At 34.4% G+C, this 17,732-nt stretch overlaps 1 long non-coding RNA gene across 1 annotated transcript in view; it reads left to right on the forward strand.

Annotated features, from left to right (window-relative positions):
• Window positions 1-14,408, forward strand: part of LOC141555738 (uncharacterized) — a 58,694-nt gene extending 44,286 nt beyond the window's left edge. The window contains exons 4-5 of the long non-coding RNA XR_012486316.1: window positions 5,757-6,357; window positions 14,105-14,408. This is a non-coding gene — a long non-coding RNA (uncharacterized LOC141555738). The remainder of the gene's footprint in view (window positions 1-5,756; window positions 6,358-14,104) is intronic.
• The last annotated feature ends 3,324 nt before the right edge of the window (window positions 14,409-17,732 follow it).

Below are 17,732 nucleotides of genomic sequence, written 5' to 3' on the forward strand. Positions count from 1 at the left end.
CATGGGAGCTTATAGAGAGATATGAGAGCTAAATACATGGATTTGGGAGTTATCTACATAGAAATGCTATTTGAACTTATGGATACTGATGAGACCACTGAAAGGGAAACAAAGGGACCTGTTTCTTTCCTATTTCTGATGTTAATTGCATTTGGTAAAACTAAGATGAAAAGGTTGATTTAAATTCACCAACTTTCCTCTTTAGGAAATTTTCAGATGAAATCGATACCAGGAATTCTGAAACATACAGTTCATTATATGACTTATATTGTACATAACGTAATCTTCAGATCAAAAATTTATGCCACTTAAAATAACAATAAAGTGTGAAATAAATTATATGTATTAAAATAGTTTATCTTAACTAATTAGTTAAGTTCATGGATTCTGGGTCAAGAATCCTGTCTTTAACATGGTGTCTACTTTTCAGTAGACCTTTTCAGATTTTGTGTACAGGAAGCTGGTGACTACACAGAAGGAATAAAATGTTAGACCTCAATATTCCAGATAATCTGGGTGAAGACATTGTTTCAGTGCCCTAAAGGGGGACCTTCATACATATATACATATATACATACATATATATATATATCAGGATTCTTTGACACAAGGGTTACAATTTAAAAAATTCTACATTACATCAGGAATCTGTCTCAATCATTCTTGAAGTTGAACGTGAAGAATCATATGCCTTTTGGAAGTCTCTTGAGATATCATTTCAACCAAATCCTTCCTCAACTCTGTGATTAAATCTAACATCTTAGGAAGGGTCTTTTCTCACTGAAGACAGGCACAGCACAGAGCATTGTGAACAAATATTCTCATAATGGAATCACCCTGAGTATGGCTATATGCCAAAAATGAGCCCTAAATGAATCTTGGCTAATCAAGACTTTGGATATCAGCTGGCCTGGAAATTTGTCATCTTAAAACCTTCCTTAAGGCAACACATTTTGAGAGAGTCTGCTTTAGGAAATATATTTATCTTCAAAAGCAATTATGCTTCTATGAAAAGAGTTTTTCAATGCCCAGATATCTTGAAAATTGTTCTTGCTTTAGAAATTAAATTTCCCAACTTATGTTATACCAGGCTGAACAGCTGACCCTAACTCATTGCACACAACATATGCAAACACATTACTTAATCAAGAGATTTCTTTGATGTACCTGAACTTTTCCTGGGGACTTCTGGATTAAGTCCATTTCTGATTAAAAAAAAAAAAGTGAACTTAAGTGATACCCATTGCAGCATTTAAAATAAACCCCTATTGGACCAATCCTTTAAACATTATTCATTTTAAGGCTTTATTCTAGATTCCATTGCGAGGTGATAATTAGGTGCTGAAAACTAATTAGATCATCACATAAAACTGCTTGGTTTGCCATCTGCTAAATCTGGAGAGTGATAGCCTTTCATTGAACTGGGACCAAGGAACCCTTTTATTACCCCATTCCTAGTTTTGTTCATGTTATAATGTGATTGAGGAGAAGAAGTTGCTCAATACTTTTGGGTGAGTTTTCTTAACCAGATAGATGTAAATGCATACTGATCATACTGATATCATCTGTATAAAGAGAAACACTACATCTTATTATGACTCACACGATCACGGCTAACAACTGGAAAGATTATTTCTTGATAATGATCTATGAGCCTTCATAGGTTAGACATACAAATAAAACTGGGCACCTGGGATAGAATATGAAGACAGAACAGTTTCCTTTTCCAGAGCCCATGAGTCAGACTAATTCTATAGAGGATGAATGGAGTTGACCTGCAGACCTTTATTTTCCTTTGGCTTTTGTCTACTTTGATGTCTGCCTTCATTCAGCCTTCAGGATAATGAAAAGAATAATTTTTCAAGAGATTTTGGAGATTTACCTTGGAAGACAAGTGTTTTGTTGTTGCAAGGGATTATTCTGTCAGGTTATTTTGGTTGTCACTTGCCAATCATCATTGGAGGCTGAACAGCCAAGATTCCTTTTTAAAATGGATTAGCACATAAATACTAATGCAGGAATGAAGTGGTACAAGAAAATATAGGGTCTATATTTAAGAAAGGTTTTTAGACTTCGCACAGAGCCACAACTAGGGCAGGCTAATTGGAACTTTGTCCCTGTGTGTTAAATTTAGAGGATACCAAACACAGCATTTGGAATATTATAATAGCATAGAAACAAGAGCATTTTAGTACCTAGTTAGCAAGAATAATTAGTTAAAACAGTGAGCTACCAGATGGCAGACTGAAGTGAACTTTTGCCTCACTCTATCTTACTGTTCTTTATATTTTTAAAGCCACCTCTGTAGAAGTTTCATCCTTCTATCTCAGGGTCAATGGTTCCTATCTATAGGACAGCATTTCCCCTTTTCCTATCAATTGATGGCATCCTTTATGCTCCTTATACAGAGGACCCTTTGTGTCACTTGCCTTGGTTTTATGGGCAACAAGGTAAAGAAGAAACCAAAGGTAATTTAATTAAGGCTAAATTGATGTTTTTAGCTGCAACCTAACACTTCCAATAAGCCCACTTTCCCACCATAATAAAGAAGTTGCATCCCAGGCAATATAACTTTGAATGGACCTCCTGGGATCAACCCATGCAGTATGTGCTGAGTTATCTTGGCCACCTCTAAAGAAATGTTGATCATTTCTGAAATACTCATTTCTTTGGAGTGATGCAGCAAACTCTGGGTATCCCTTGTTTTTTCACCTCATGATAGCTGAAGCAGGGGAGATGCTTCATCAAAACTGTCAGATTGTATTGCTAAAATGAATGGTCTGCTCAGTAGAATGCCAAAAAAGGCTGTCTGTTCTTTGTCTTTCTTTATTTTCTTGTCAGGTAGATCTTCCTTGGAAAACTTCCTGTGAGAAGGTGGAAGAGCTATGGCACCTATTCCCTAACCCCTGTAGTATGGTAGCTACCAGTTTTTATCAAGTAAAGCATATATTCTTATTAGATGAGTTTGGGGTTGCTTTTTCTGCTTTGTTTCCTTTTCAAGTATAGATATTAAAACAGGAATTCTGAGATAGACGTGTCCATCCTCGAAGGTAGTCTTGGAGTGGAAGAGGTTGGGAGATCTTGGGTACCTTAACTACTGAATCTCTGTCTCAGAATTTTCCCCCTACCACATGCCAAAGCAATCTAATTTGGTTAATTTGTATCTGATTGTGGGAAAGGAGAGTAACCAAGTAAAATTCATTGAATCATTGAGACTTAGATCTAGAAGTGATCTTAAGTATCATGTAGTTCAATATCAGTGTCAATCTGAGAGTAGTAGATTTTTAGGCTATATACACGGAAATCACTTGATCTCAACTTTTATTTGAGATACCAAGAAACAGACATGTAGAGAAGGGAAAGGAAGCAGCATTCGTTAAGTGCCCATTGTGAGCCAGTCATTGTGCTAAAATATTTTACAAATATTTCATAATATAATGAGTGGTAGGTGCTATAATTATCCCTAATTGGCAGTTGAGTAAAATGAGGCAGATTTAGGTTAAATGACTTGTCAAAGATTACACAGCTAATAAGCATATTTGACATTAGGTTTTTCTGACTCCAGATCTAATATACTTTTCATTGAGCAAAGAAGTCCACATACTGGACAAGTATAGAGGCAGAGGTAGTATATTTTAGTGAAGAGAGTCCTAGAATTGTAGTCAAAAGTGTTCAAATCACATATCTAGGGTTTACTGGCTCTGTGTTTGGGGTCAAATCACTCAATCTCCCTGAGGTTCAACTTCCTGAATCTTCCAGATCCAAATTATCAATTGCTTATTGGATATTTAAACTTGATGTTATTTTCCAGATCCCAGCTCCATTCATTCCTTTAGTATTACTATCCCCCATTCTTGTCACATTAGTACTGTTCAAGTACCATGCTCTCCACAGAAAAATAAATCAACTTACAAGTACCGGGTTCCCCTAAAGAAGAGCCAGGAGGCAACATGTGCCAGGTAAATCAAACCACTGACACCCACCTTTACTACAATCCCCCTTTAAATGCTGGTGGAGACATCCCAGGACCTGAAGAACCTTGGGAATATTAATATTCCTCCCCAAATTATCCTCCAGGGGTTCTCAAACTATGGTCGCGGGCCAAATGTGGCTGCTGAGGATGTTCATGTGGCCCCCCGGGTTATGGCAAATGGTTTGAGGGGCGGAGACAGAGTGTGAGCTTTTGTTTTTATTATAGTCCGGCCCTCCAACAGTCTGAGGGACAGTGAATTGGCCCCCTATTTAAAAAGTTTGAGGATCACTGGAGACCAACCCATTAGCCCATACACCAAAGCCATCACTGGAACAAGAAATCATTCCTATTTTAAAAATTAATTTTTTTTGTCCTATTTTAAGTTTCAAACTGTTTTCTTTGTTCCCTCCCTACTTTCACATTAGAGGAAGGCCACCATTTAATGCACACACACACACACACACATACAACCACGCAATATACATATATATATATATATATACATATACAATATACATATACATATATATACACACATATATACATACACATTTTTTTTCATGACTTCATTGGATATTCTTGACCTTTTGTTTTTTAAAATGAATTTTGGTATTTTTTCTAGCTGAAAAAACCCAATTTTTTTGGAGACTTAATTGGGATAGCTTTAAATAAGTAGATTAGGCAGACTTATAATTTTTACTTTATTGGCTCTGCCCTCCCATAGGCAACTAATATTTCTCCAGTTATTTAAATCTAATTTTATTTGTATAAAAATATATTTTATAATTATATTTATGTTGTCTCTAGGTTTATTTTATATTATAAATGCCGATGACTTATGTGGGTTTATTTAATATTCAGCTATTTTGCTAAAATTGTGAATTGTTTCAATGGCTTTTTGGTTCAAATTCTTTGGTTCAAACTCTTCAATTTTCCAAATATATCATCTTGTTTGCAAGAAGAGATAATTTTGTTATCTCACTGCCCATTCTGATTACTTTGATTTTTTTTCCTTCTCTTATTGTTATTGCTAGCATTTCTAATAATATTGGTGATACAACATGACTAATATAGGATTGTGTTTTAAATCAGATTACTTGCTGTCTTGGGGGGGAGTGAATGAAAATTTGGAACTTAAAATCTTACAAAAATGAATGTTGAAAATGACATAATTGGAAAAAATAAAATGCTATTAAGTGAAAAAATAATATTGTTGATAGTGAGTATTTTTGTTTCATTCCTGATGTTATTGGGAAGGCTTCTAGCTTATCCCTGTTACAAATGCTTGCTGACTGTTTTTAGTAGATCCTTCTTAAGATTTTAAGAATAAATCTCTTTATATTTATACTCTTAAGTATTTTTAATTAGAATGAGTGTTGATTTTTTTTTCAAAACCTTTTTTTTGCATCTGTTAACAACTTTTGTTGTTGATATAATCAATTATGTTAATAGTTTTCTTACTACTAAACCATCCCTACATTCATGGCATAAAATTCTACTTAGTCACAATGCATAATTTTTGCTATATTTTTGTATTCTCCTACTTAGTATTTCATTTAGGATATTTGTAGCCATATTCATTAAAAAATTTGGTCTATAATTTTCTTTTTTTTTGGTCTCCCTGGTTTATCAGCACCATATTTGTTTTTATAAACAAAGTTAGATTGGATTGTTTTGCCTTTTATTTCAAATAATTTGTAATATTTGCAATTAGTTTATCTTTAAATGTTTGGTAGAACTCACTTGTAAATCGATCTGGTCCTAATGCTTTTTTTTCCCTTAGGAAGGTCATAGGAGCCCACATTTCTGACTATCACTATTAGTAAATGCTGACCAACTTGAGTCTTGGGAATAGCACTGCTTCCAGCCCAGTGCCCTCAGCCATCATCCTCAGAAGCAATCAGCTGTGGAGATTCAGCCTGGCAAGTACTCACTCAGGTGCTACAGCCACAACTACTGAAAATCTGGAAAGTGAAGTTCTTGACACCCAAATCCTTGGAACTTTCAGATAGTTCAGTAGCAGAAATTGTCAGTGGAAATTAAAGAAGAAGCATTACTTGCTGTACCCTAAGGTCTAGGGGATCGTTCCAGCTGTTGTCTACCCCATTAGAATGTGAATGAGGGGCTGCCTTATTTCTCTGTGTGTAAATCCAATGCTTCCAAATGATAACTACTTAATAAATGTTAAAACTTCTGGTTAGTGACTCTTGGAGAAAAGTAATCAAACTCCTGTGTTGTGAACTTGACTGGATCTATAGTTAGCTCTCAAAGTGACCCTGGCATTGGGGATATATGGAATCTTTGACATTCAAACTGCTGAAGCTTTTCGGAAACTGCTGAGTGACTAGAGATATCACACAGAGACCCAGCGGGGCTGAACACTGGTAATGGATTTTTATCACTTTTAGAACCTAAAATGAGGCTGATTAGTTGTGAGACTTTATTGCAATATATGTTTATAGAAGTGAATTAAGAACAATTTGATTATATTTATTTGCATAGTTTGGTTTTTTGTTTGTTTGTATGAAAATCTATTGTTCCTGAGAATTAGAAAAAGAAAAACACACACACACACACAATAGTCCCTCTATTTCATTTCCAAAGGCTATAGGGGTTTAGTCATTTTATACGTAATTGAGGGCTGTTATGGACCAGTATCATTTTACCCCATTTCTAATAATATACCCAAGTAGAGATTAAGGGAACCAAAATTTACTATGCCAGTGAGAGTTATACAGACTTAAACTAATATTTTTAAATAAAATAAGAAGTATCATAAATTTGGAAAATAAATTGTAGGATATTCTGCAGTAATGGAATTCAATAAATATATATTAACCACTTACAGTATTATGGACAAAGCACTGGTTATGGAAATATAGGAACTAAAATGAAATAGCTTCTGATCTGAAGAATTTTGCATTTTACTGAGGAGAACAAATTTGTGTCTTAATAAATGAGTAGAAGACAATGTTAGGAGAGCTAACAACTAAGAAGTGATCTGAAGAGCAGTTACTGGTTTATTTCTATTTCATGGAATCTTATAGTTAAAAGGTACTTTAGATATATGTAAACTAATATAATTCTAATGTTGAAGAAGTGTCAATGGCTCCCTATTGCCACTGAGATAAAATATAAATTACTCAGTTTGCCAGTGTTTTACTATTTGATGGCAATCTTTCTTTCAATATTGATTGACATTACTGCTCTCATATGATCCACATTCCAGCCCATACTAGTCTACTTGCCATTTTTTGTGAACATCTCATCTCCTAATTTCATTTGCCTTGGCTCTGTCAAATTTTGTCTCCTGGAATCCTTATTTCCTTAATTAAGGTTTTTCACAAATGTCATCTCCTAGGAGAAGTCTTTCTTTACTCTCCCAATTGTTATCATTTACCATATCCCTGAAATTGCTTTGGCATGTATAATTGATCAACCAACAAGCACTTATTAAGCACCTTAATTGTATGAGGTATGGAGAATAGCCAGAATAAAACCAGAAATGAAAGACTAAGCTTTGTATGGGAAGAATAACAGATAAGTCAATATGACTGCAATGTCATTGCAAAGTGCACTGAAGACAGTAAGTTATGAGATAGAAAAAGTTGGAGAAACTCAGGGTGTTGAAAGTGTTAGATACTGAACAGAGGAATTTCTATTTGTTTTTCAAGGTAATCAGGAGATACTGGAGGTTGTTGAAAGGGGAATGGATGGGGAATGCAATGTGCTCAGTCCTATTCTTTAGGCAACTCTCTGATAGCCAACTGTAGAATTCATTGAAATGGGCAAGGAGATCAAGTAGAAAGGTATTTTAGTAATCCAAGATAATTGATATGGGCTTAATCTAGGGTGATAGCTATGAGTGGAGATTAGGTAATATATATTAAAGATGTTAAGGATTTCAAAACATCTTTTTTTTTGTAAATTTGTAATTTTATTTGTCCATGGTAGCAATTCTTCTGCAAGTTAGTCTTAGAAAGTTGCCTCAATTTCCTCACTTGTAAAATGAGCTGGAGGAGGAAAAAGTAAATCACTTCCATATCTTTGCCAAGAAAATCCCACATGGGGCCAAGAAGAGTTAGTCAGGCAGGACTGAAAAATGACTGGACAACATACATATTTAAGATATTTCAAAGGACTTAGTTATCTATAAATATACACACATATAGAAATATACATACACATGTATATCCACATATACCCATGTGTATGTAAACATATGGATACTTAGCATTTATATTAAATATTTAACTATACTCAATATATATATATTATATAAATTATTTGCTTATACATGACCACTAGTAGAATGTACTAAGTTTTTTTCCCACCGGATTATTTCCATTTTATTTTTGTATCCCTAACACTTAGAACAGTGCCTGGCAAGTAATAAGCATGCAATAAATGCTTGTTGAAATTTGGATGAATGATTAATTTTCTGTCCTATTCAGGAATCCCTTCAGCACTCCTGAGGTGAGACTTCAGTCTGTGCTTGAATACTTCCAGCAATATGCTATCACACAAGTTAACTTTAAAAGACTGAGAATTCCATGCATCTGAAAATGTAGGTCATTTTCAAAAATAATGCATTTATATAATACTTTAAAGTACATAATGCACTAAAAATTACTTAAAAACAATGACAGTATTATTGATGACTTGTTTTTATATCACAGTAATGTCCAGTATGCTTTGGCTTCTGTTTATATATAAATAAAGAAATACACACACACACACACACACACACACACACACATATGGAAGATAAGGAAACTCCTGATAGCTTATAAAATATTCTGCACTAATCCATCTTTTTATGAACCAAGATGCATTTCTTCTTCTCTTTTGTGATTTCAACATTGGTTATTACAGATAAATGATACGACTTTTAAAAATGTCTTTTATTTACAATATTAGGATTGTTATGCACATTGTTTTCTTGGTTCTTACTTCATGCTGTATCAATTCATATAGGTCTTACAATTTCTTCTTTTTTTTCTATTTTAACAGAAAATAATATTCTATTATTTTATCACTACAATTTATTCACCCATTTCCCAGTTGAAGGAGAAATACCATTTTTTTTCTACCACACAAAGTGTTGTTATGAATATTTTGTTATATATAGAATCCTTTTTTGTTTGACCTTGCTTAGGAGTAGATTCTCTAAACTGAAGGGTATCATTTGATTAGTGATTTTTTTTTTATCATGAAATCCCAAACTATTTTCCTGATATCTATTAACTTGGTGCTACTTTTAGCTTTTAGTTATAAGGGGAACTGGGGAAAATCACAAAGCAGTGTGACTGATAAGAGATAGAATACATATACATATATATGTATATAGCTTTAAAGTTTGTAAAGCACTTTACATGTTATTTCATGTGATCCATTCATATTAGAAAAACCAAAGGAGAGGGAAATATGGGAACTCACTAGGATTGACACAATAGAATAGTCTTGTCCTCCAACTAATCAGAGTCACGATTCATTCACACCAAACTTGTCATGACAAGCATTTCATTAAAAGAAGTTACTGCTAGATGACTGAGATTTTTCACAGAAGGTAGACTTATATTTTCCTTCTTAAAATAGACATATACTGCCTTGGAGAGATTCCTGGAAGTTCTATTAAGCATTCCTGATATTCTAGTGATAATTTTGAAATATCACAAGTCTCATTAACAGTATGTCATATAGAGAGAGTATTATCTCTTACATTTACTGGAAATTATCCATTTCACAGCATGAATTGAAGATTAAAGAAGTGGACATTTCAATGGAATAAAATCCCTCCACTAAACCCATTTGTGTAGTGGAGGAGAAATATGTTTACACACTAACACTTGGCTAGATTCTAGCATGTGATCAAAGAGATCATGTTGTCCAACTTCACATTGCTTACAATAAACAGTATTGATCCTTCTCTGGAGTTTCAATGGCTCCATGTTTATTTTTGAAACTGTCAGGTACATGTAATCTTTTGATCTTGAAAGCTTTCCCATGTTCCTTTCTGGGGCTTTTATGGTTGACTAGATTTATATTTTTTTTCCTTTTCCTAATGTAATAATAGGAAATGCCATTTATTGGAGTATACCTTCAAGGAAGATAGTGAATTTGTCTCTTCACAACCTTATAATAGTCCATATGAACCTCCTTTCTCAAATCTATCAGGCAATTTGATTTCATGCAACAAATATAAGTGTAATACTTTTGCAAACCTTAAATTATTATTTATTATGCTATTTTTGTTATCCCTTCTGTAAATATTTTCATTCTAATTTGTATTATAATTGATTTGTTTATATATTATCTCATACTAGATTAGAAACTCTCCTGGAAATAGATTGTGGGTTTTTTATATTTTTTTTTCTAGCATCTTTGTCAAAAAAATCCCAAATGGGGTCATGAAGAATTGGATACAACTGAAAAAATGACAACACCTATATCCATAATTCCAAAAAGAGTAGGTATTTAATAAATATTTTAATGGAATTGAATCTTATTGGAAATTGAGACTAAAAAGTCCTACAAAAAATTCACCACCATCACCACCTCCCCACCCAATAAAAAGCCCAACACCATCACTACCACTACCACCAAAAACAAACACCCAAACTGTGGAATAAATTATGTTTATTTTTGGTTCCTTCTTAATATAAAGAAACTTGTTTACCTTCCCTCCTTCCAATCCCCAGTAATTTTGCCAGGAACTTTTCCCATGACATTCCCTTCCTAAGATATTAAGCTTAAGTTTTACTTTTCCAGGAAGATCACTCCTTTTATTTATTTACTTTTTTATATAAATAGTATTTTCTTATTTACAATTACATGTAAAGATAATTTTCAACTTTTTTTATAGGATTTTGAGTTTCAAAGTCTCTCTTGCCTGCCTCTTCCTCAAGACAGCAAGCTATCTGATATAAGTTATACATGAGCAATCATGTTAAAAGGGTTATCCTCATTTTAACAGGAACATCTGAAAGAGGGATATTCTTTAAAAAACCTTTCATTCAAAGAAATGAATGCTTAATTGTATAATTTCTGATCTTAGTACAGGGACAGGAGTAAAGTTGTCTCCTTTTATAAAAGAGATATGAGTTGCCAGTGTGTAGAGTGAAGGAACCCCTTAGTCCCTCACCCCTAACCCAAGCCATTTTGCTCTGAGTAGGACATTAACATAGAAAGGAATTCAGGCTGCTATCCTGCTGTTAAGTCTAGCAGAGCTCCTTTTTTACTGTTGCTAGCTAATAAGGATGCTATAGTGATTCTCCCCTGACAATCACTTCACACCTTTCCTGGAGCTGGTGCTATGTTCTCTCCCCATTTCTTAGGAGCTGTTTTCAGAGAGCCCTAAGATTTGAAGGCAAGAAACAAATCAATGTGTCAACCTAACTTTGGAGCTCTTGGCTTTCCTTTTCAGTCACACCTACATACAACTGCTCTTCCTCCCTTTCCTTCTCACCACCTCCTCACAGTCAAGCAAAACAGACCTTCCCCTGAACTGCTTAAGATTCACTGAATTGACTTCAGCTGCTTTTGGCATTTTAATTAACATTTAAATGTGAATGAGAGTCACGTTCAAACTTTGAGGATGCTTATAGAAATTGGATATTAAAAAATGTTTTGAATTGAGACCCTGGACAATAACTCAATTAGAAGGTTAGACCTGGAAAGGGCCTTAGAGATAATTGAGTTAGACTTTCCTCATTTTACAGATAAGGGAACTGAAACTTTGAAAGTGTAGTTGGCAGTTAGTCACAGAACTGGACCAGAACTGTTTCCCCACTCCCATACTAGGGCTTTTATCATTAGACTATTTTGCCTCCTGCGGGTAAGAATATTCAATGAATTGAGCTATCTCAAGCTTAATGATTTTACTAAAGCTACTCTAAATTCAGCATGAGGTAGCATGGTTTAGTGGAAATAGTACTCTTTCTGACATGGGGGGAGGAGGAAAAGGAAGAAGGGGAAAAACATTTATAGAGTACCAAATAAAGTGCCATTGAATCTTTGTAATAACCCTGTGAGGTAGTGACATTTTTATTCCCATTTGACAGATAAGGAAACTGAGGTCAACAGTGCTTAAATAATTTGCCTAGGATCATAAAGCTAGTAAATATTTGAGGCCAATCCCAATGATTTTATGATGGAGAGAGCAATCTGTACCCAGAGAAAGGGTTTTGAGGACTGAGTGTGGATCATAACACAGTATTTTCACTGTGCTAACTGCTACTCTGACAGAAATTACCTGGGAAATGGCTTTCTCCATTATATTCATGCTTGTTTCAGTTCCCTCTAAGGCTAAGTCCCTCTAAGCAAGCAAGACCTGGGTTCAAACATAGGCTTTGCTATTTTTTTACCTTCTGGGGAAAGGTACTTTGCCATTCTGAGTCTTAGATCCTCCTTTGTGAGATGAGGGAGACGAATCTCTAAGGTTCATTCAAATCTATGAACAAAATTACTTTTCCAATCTATCTCCTTAATGAAAGAGCAAACCAAAGAGAAGAGTTGGGTTTTTTCCCTACTTATTAGTTAGATTATTACATTTTTTTGTCATATGGAATGAATAAAAAAATAACCCTTTTTAAAAATATACTTATTTATTGCTTTTAAGTTATACATGTACTTCTTTTTTACATATTTCCATGTGAGTCACTTTGGGAGAGGAAAATGAGAACAAAGAAAGAAAAAATTACACACATACAAAAAAGGTGAAAACAGTATGCTTCAATCCACATTCAGTCTCCATGGTTCTCTCTCTGGTTGTAGATGGCATTTTCTATCCAAAGTTTATAGGAATTGCCTTGGATCACTGAATTGCTGAGGGCAGATAACACAAAAAGAAACTGAAAAGTGGGGCAGCATCCTGAGTAGTGGTATAGAGGCTGGAAAAGAATATAAAGCATGCAGAAAGACAATGAGCTCCCTAGGGCTCAGTTGGAAAAAAGTAGGAAATAAACATGAAAGCATGGGCATATTAGAGAGAGCCTTAAAAGGTTGTACTTTCCAATTGGGAAACTAGGAAAATGGTAGTGCTTACTGTTTATTTATTATCAAAACCCATTTGATTTAATAGAACAAAACACCACATTAAAAGCTCCTTTATGACTAGCTATCTCCTACCAATACTTCAAAATCATTCAAGTTTCCTTGAAAGATAAAACAAGCAATCAATCAACAAGCATTTATTAAAAATATTTTATGTATTATGGCCACTGCTAGGGATAGAAATAAAAAGAATAAAACAATTCCAATAATCAAAGAATGAATATTCTATAAGGGAAACAGTGAGTGCATACACATATAATACATAAACATAAATAATTACATATATTATCATATATAAAATAATGTGTGTACATGTTATACACAGGACAAATATAAAGTGAATTAATATAAATAAATAAAAAAGCAAATACAGGATACATAAGGAAATAACCAGTCAATTGATCAGCAACTACTAAGTCCTCATACATTCCAGGGACTGGACTGACAAATTACCTAGGGAATGAGTTTCTCAGTTAATTTCTGGCCTTCTTTGAATAGGACTAGTCAGTGACCTGGATATATTGGGAGGGAAAAGAGAAAGAAAATTGAATGGGACATTCTTATCCTAGTGGTAGGGTCTCTAGGAAAGCTTGAGTAGTTAGGTCTTTATAATGTTGTGTGCATGATGCTGGCTGTGATAGGCTATTTTTAGTGAAAGTGGAAAATCAATGAAATAAACAAATGTTCATGATTTTTTTTTGAAATTCAATCTTTGAGATAATTTAAATGATCATTTTATCTATTAGTGAGATTTCTTTAAAAAAGAAATTAAATAGTATTAGCAATGCAATCAGTAGTCATTGATTATAAGATGTTATAGAATATTTTATTATCATCACTCCTATCAAGAAAGTACCTACAGAGATAAAGTTAGCAGTCACTTGTTTTATGTAATTTGCAGAAGTACCAGTAAGGCCTTGTCCCTCACAAGCCCCCAATTTTATTTCATATTAATGGAAATTCTATAATTATCCACAACACTTTGCTTATTATATATTGCTTTCGTTTTTATGATAATCTTTCAAAATGTAAATACTCTTTGAAAATAACATATTAAATTGTTTTCTCCAATTTCAGGAGAGAGAAGCCATGAGTTTGGGCCCAGAGGAGAGCAATAAGATTTGTTTCTAGAAAGAACCTTAGATACTGTGTTATCCAATTTCTTCATTGTTGAACTTATACAAAAGAAACCAGTGGCCTGCAGAAGTGTTTCTCACTTAAGGTCTCACACAATGTCAGGAGCTGAGCTAGAGGTTTTATCCAAGTTCTCTAAATCCAGCCTACTTCTTGCTACTTTGGTGTGAAAGGAGAGAAGAATGTGAAGAAAAAGAAGACATTTGAATTCTCAAAAAAAATACTTGACCTACAATTTTGCTTTGGTTGCTACTTAATTATTTAATAAGTGTTTATGAAATCCCTACTATCAAATACTGGACTTTGGATTAAAAAAAAGAAATAGTCTCTCTTCTCAAGGAATTTACATTCTACTGCCTGTATAATACAAAATCTATATAATGTAACTACTAAGTATTGTCACAATGGAGAGTTCTACCATCCAGGGTCACCAGCAATGGTCTCCATCCTTTGAACAGAGCCTTGAAGCAAGCTAAAAGAATTCTAAGGAGCAAAGGTAAGTTCATATTAAGCATGGGGGATAGCCTAGGCAAAGTTATAGAGGCAGGTGAAAGAATATCACCTAGGCAACAAATCTGGCTGCAATGCAAGGTGCTTGATCTATCTGAATATAAATGTCCTCATCTGTAAAATGCATGGAGATTGAACTGGATGATTTTTGTAGTCATCTAGTTCAGGTAGCTATTATTGTAACTCTTCACTTGCTTCATACCATACCATACTTGATCCCTCTATTGGATTTATATCAGATGATTCTACTGCTAAGGAAGATTTAAGGAAAATTAAAATATTACTTCTTAGCAAAGTCATATGTAGGATTTTGGTACTAATGCCTAGCATAGTGCTAATGACTACTTAATACATATTTTTGATTGGTTGAAAAGAATAGCAGAAAAAAAAAGTTGTAAAAAAAATAACCAACAAGAGAAGGAAAACATATAAAGGAATAGTCTACTGTGGTACTGAAGATTAGTAATTATAATAAGTAATGACAAAGTGGCAGAAATGGACAGGAGGATAGTTTGCCCTTCTTCCTGATGGAAGTTTGAGCATTTAAGGAAATGTTTTGCCAGCAATGCTAAATGAAGCAGCACATGGTGAGTTGTCTGATCACCTTGCCAATGTCTGGCATACAGTTTTTTTAGCTTAGTGCCCAAGATCCAGAGGTGTTGCCAGGACAGGGGAGCTTTGGCCAAGAAAAGCAGATTAGTCTCAATTTGCTTATAAGCTTCCAGGAGAGCTGTATCAGTTCATCTAGCCAAGAGTATTTGGGCCAGGTGTCCTGAAGAGGAGGGTCGCCCAATTATTCGGATAATTAAGGTGCAAAATGAGCCTGGTAGGTTGGCCATCTCTACTGGCCTCAAGTAATAAGCCCAATCCACTGCTTGGGTGGTATGGGACTTCTCTCTTTTCTTCCCAATTCCTTCATTTTGTTACCTGTCCAAGACAAAACATGGTAAATGGCTATAATTCCACTCAATCTTTTCAAAATTATCTTTGGAAAGCATCAATGGACAGATGAACAGTGGCTGAGAAAACCTTATGAATCAGTGTCAGGGTTTGTCCCCCACAATTTAAGAAAAAGAAAGAAAAAAAAAAGGGAGAAGCAAGGGAAGTTCATGATTGGGCTCATCGGAATCGAGTTTTATTAAATATGGGATGAACTATTTATTGTGATCTTTGCAATGGAGGATATTGGGGTCAGCATTCTTTTTGTCAGCACATGGCCCCAAATAAGCCTATTTTGCCTGAGTGAACCACAGTCTGTAGTCCTGCTTCCCTGGTGCTTAAGGTACATGGCCCATGGCTTTGAGACTAATCTGCCTGAGGTGCTACATATGCTGGACTGCCTAATGACTGCATACCCTATTGAGTACTATTTCTTCTATGGAAGAAAAAAAGAAAAAAAAAACCAAAACAAATAAACTAAGTTCCCTATTTCCATGCAAGGAGGAAAATGGTTTATAAATAAAAAATGGAGACAGGCTCTATTATAGTTTGTACATTATTGATAATGCTTAGAAAGGCTGCTGAGTGAGTATGAATGGTATCAGATCAAACTGGAAAAAACATGAGAATGTAGTCTTTTCAAAAAAGCTTACAACCATTTTAATACATTTGGAAATTGGTTGTAAATGCTGGACTTAAAAAGATCAGTAGCTTGTGGACTGCCTTCATTTTGCTGAGACATATAAACTGAAGAGAAATGCTTCATTTCCTGTGTTTAGCATTATACAAGGCTTTTAAACTCCACTGCCTTAGAAGGAAGATGAAGAAACATGCTGAAAAAAAAATTCAGTAAGATCTTACAAAAGACTCAAATTTAAGTACTAGTTACTAAAACACAAAGAGGTCAAGACATATGCTATGTGATTATGGGATATTTTTGACCAAAGAAGAAAACAAGTTATATCAATCTACTCTTCACTTCAAAAGAATTCAAGGTAACTAAAGGGGAGGAGAAGGTGAGAAGAAAAGTGGTTTATAAATATAATGCAAAGAGAAGATTAGGAGAGCTGAAATGAATATAGTATTTTGGCCTTTAATAAAAAATTAGAACAATGTTCAGAAAGCGAGTCTTTTGTAGAGATATTGCACAGACTATATCTAGAGAAAACAAAAACAAGGTTACAGTAGAGAGTGACATTTTGGATTTCTCTGCAGTTTACCAGCAATTTCCAAAATCTCTTTCCTGCCCCCTCTATTTTAGCAACATTAGGTAATGCTTGCTTTCATAGCTTCCCTTTCATAGCTTCCACATAGCTTATAAGTATCCTTCTACCTTTTTCTATCTTTAGGTGCTAAAAAGTCATGGAAATATAGATTTGAATAGCACTGGGATGAACAAAGGGCAAAGGGGAATAACAAAGGATAACTCTCAACAATTGTATTGTTGGGATTGTGAAGCATTTAAAAAATGGCAGAGATAGTACCTCCCCCACTCAGCTCCCTCCCCCATCCTTCTTCCTCCCTTTCTCCATTTCCTTTTTCTGCTTTTTGTTTTCTGACTTTTTACTTATTCTTGCTGACTGGGACTCTCAAGGGTAGGAAGAAGTAGAACAACAACATTGGGAAAAGACATGATGGCTTGCTAAAGGACATACTAAAGTGATTGACTTGTCCTTGGTCTCCTAGACAATTTGGCTACATATTGAGAAAAAATGGAGAAGTGAGATGATTTTGTGGGAGGAATGACTGAAATACTGGCCAACATATTTATCTGGTGACTGGCATGGAGCTGAATAAATTTATTTTTTCTACCTTCATAACTCTTATGTTAGGGAGTATAGAAAGTTCTTCACTTCCAAGGTCTATGGGTATATTTTTCATCATCTTTATTGTCTGAAAACCAAGAGATGTATTACAGAATAGAGTAAGGAAAGTTGAATGAGTTGTACTTTCAACTTTTACTTTCAATTTAAATGTGTATATAATATATATTGCAATGCATCCTCATGCCAATCTATCCTTCCATAAATCCTCTGAAACCCTGAAGGACTTGACTGGTGTCGTTTTTATTATTTTTTATTGTAGTAAGTTTATTTATTTTTAATACACATTGCTTTATAAA

This window comes from Sminthopsis crassicaudata, chromosome 1 (genome assembly GCF_048593235.1).
Source record: "Sminthopsis crassicaudata isolate SCR6 chromosome 1, ASM4859323v1, whole genome shotgun sequence".
In the NCBI taxonomy this organism is placed as follows: Eukaryota; Metazoa; Chordata; class Mammalia; order Dasyuromorphia; family Dasyuridae; genus Sminthopsis; species Sminthopsis crassicaudata.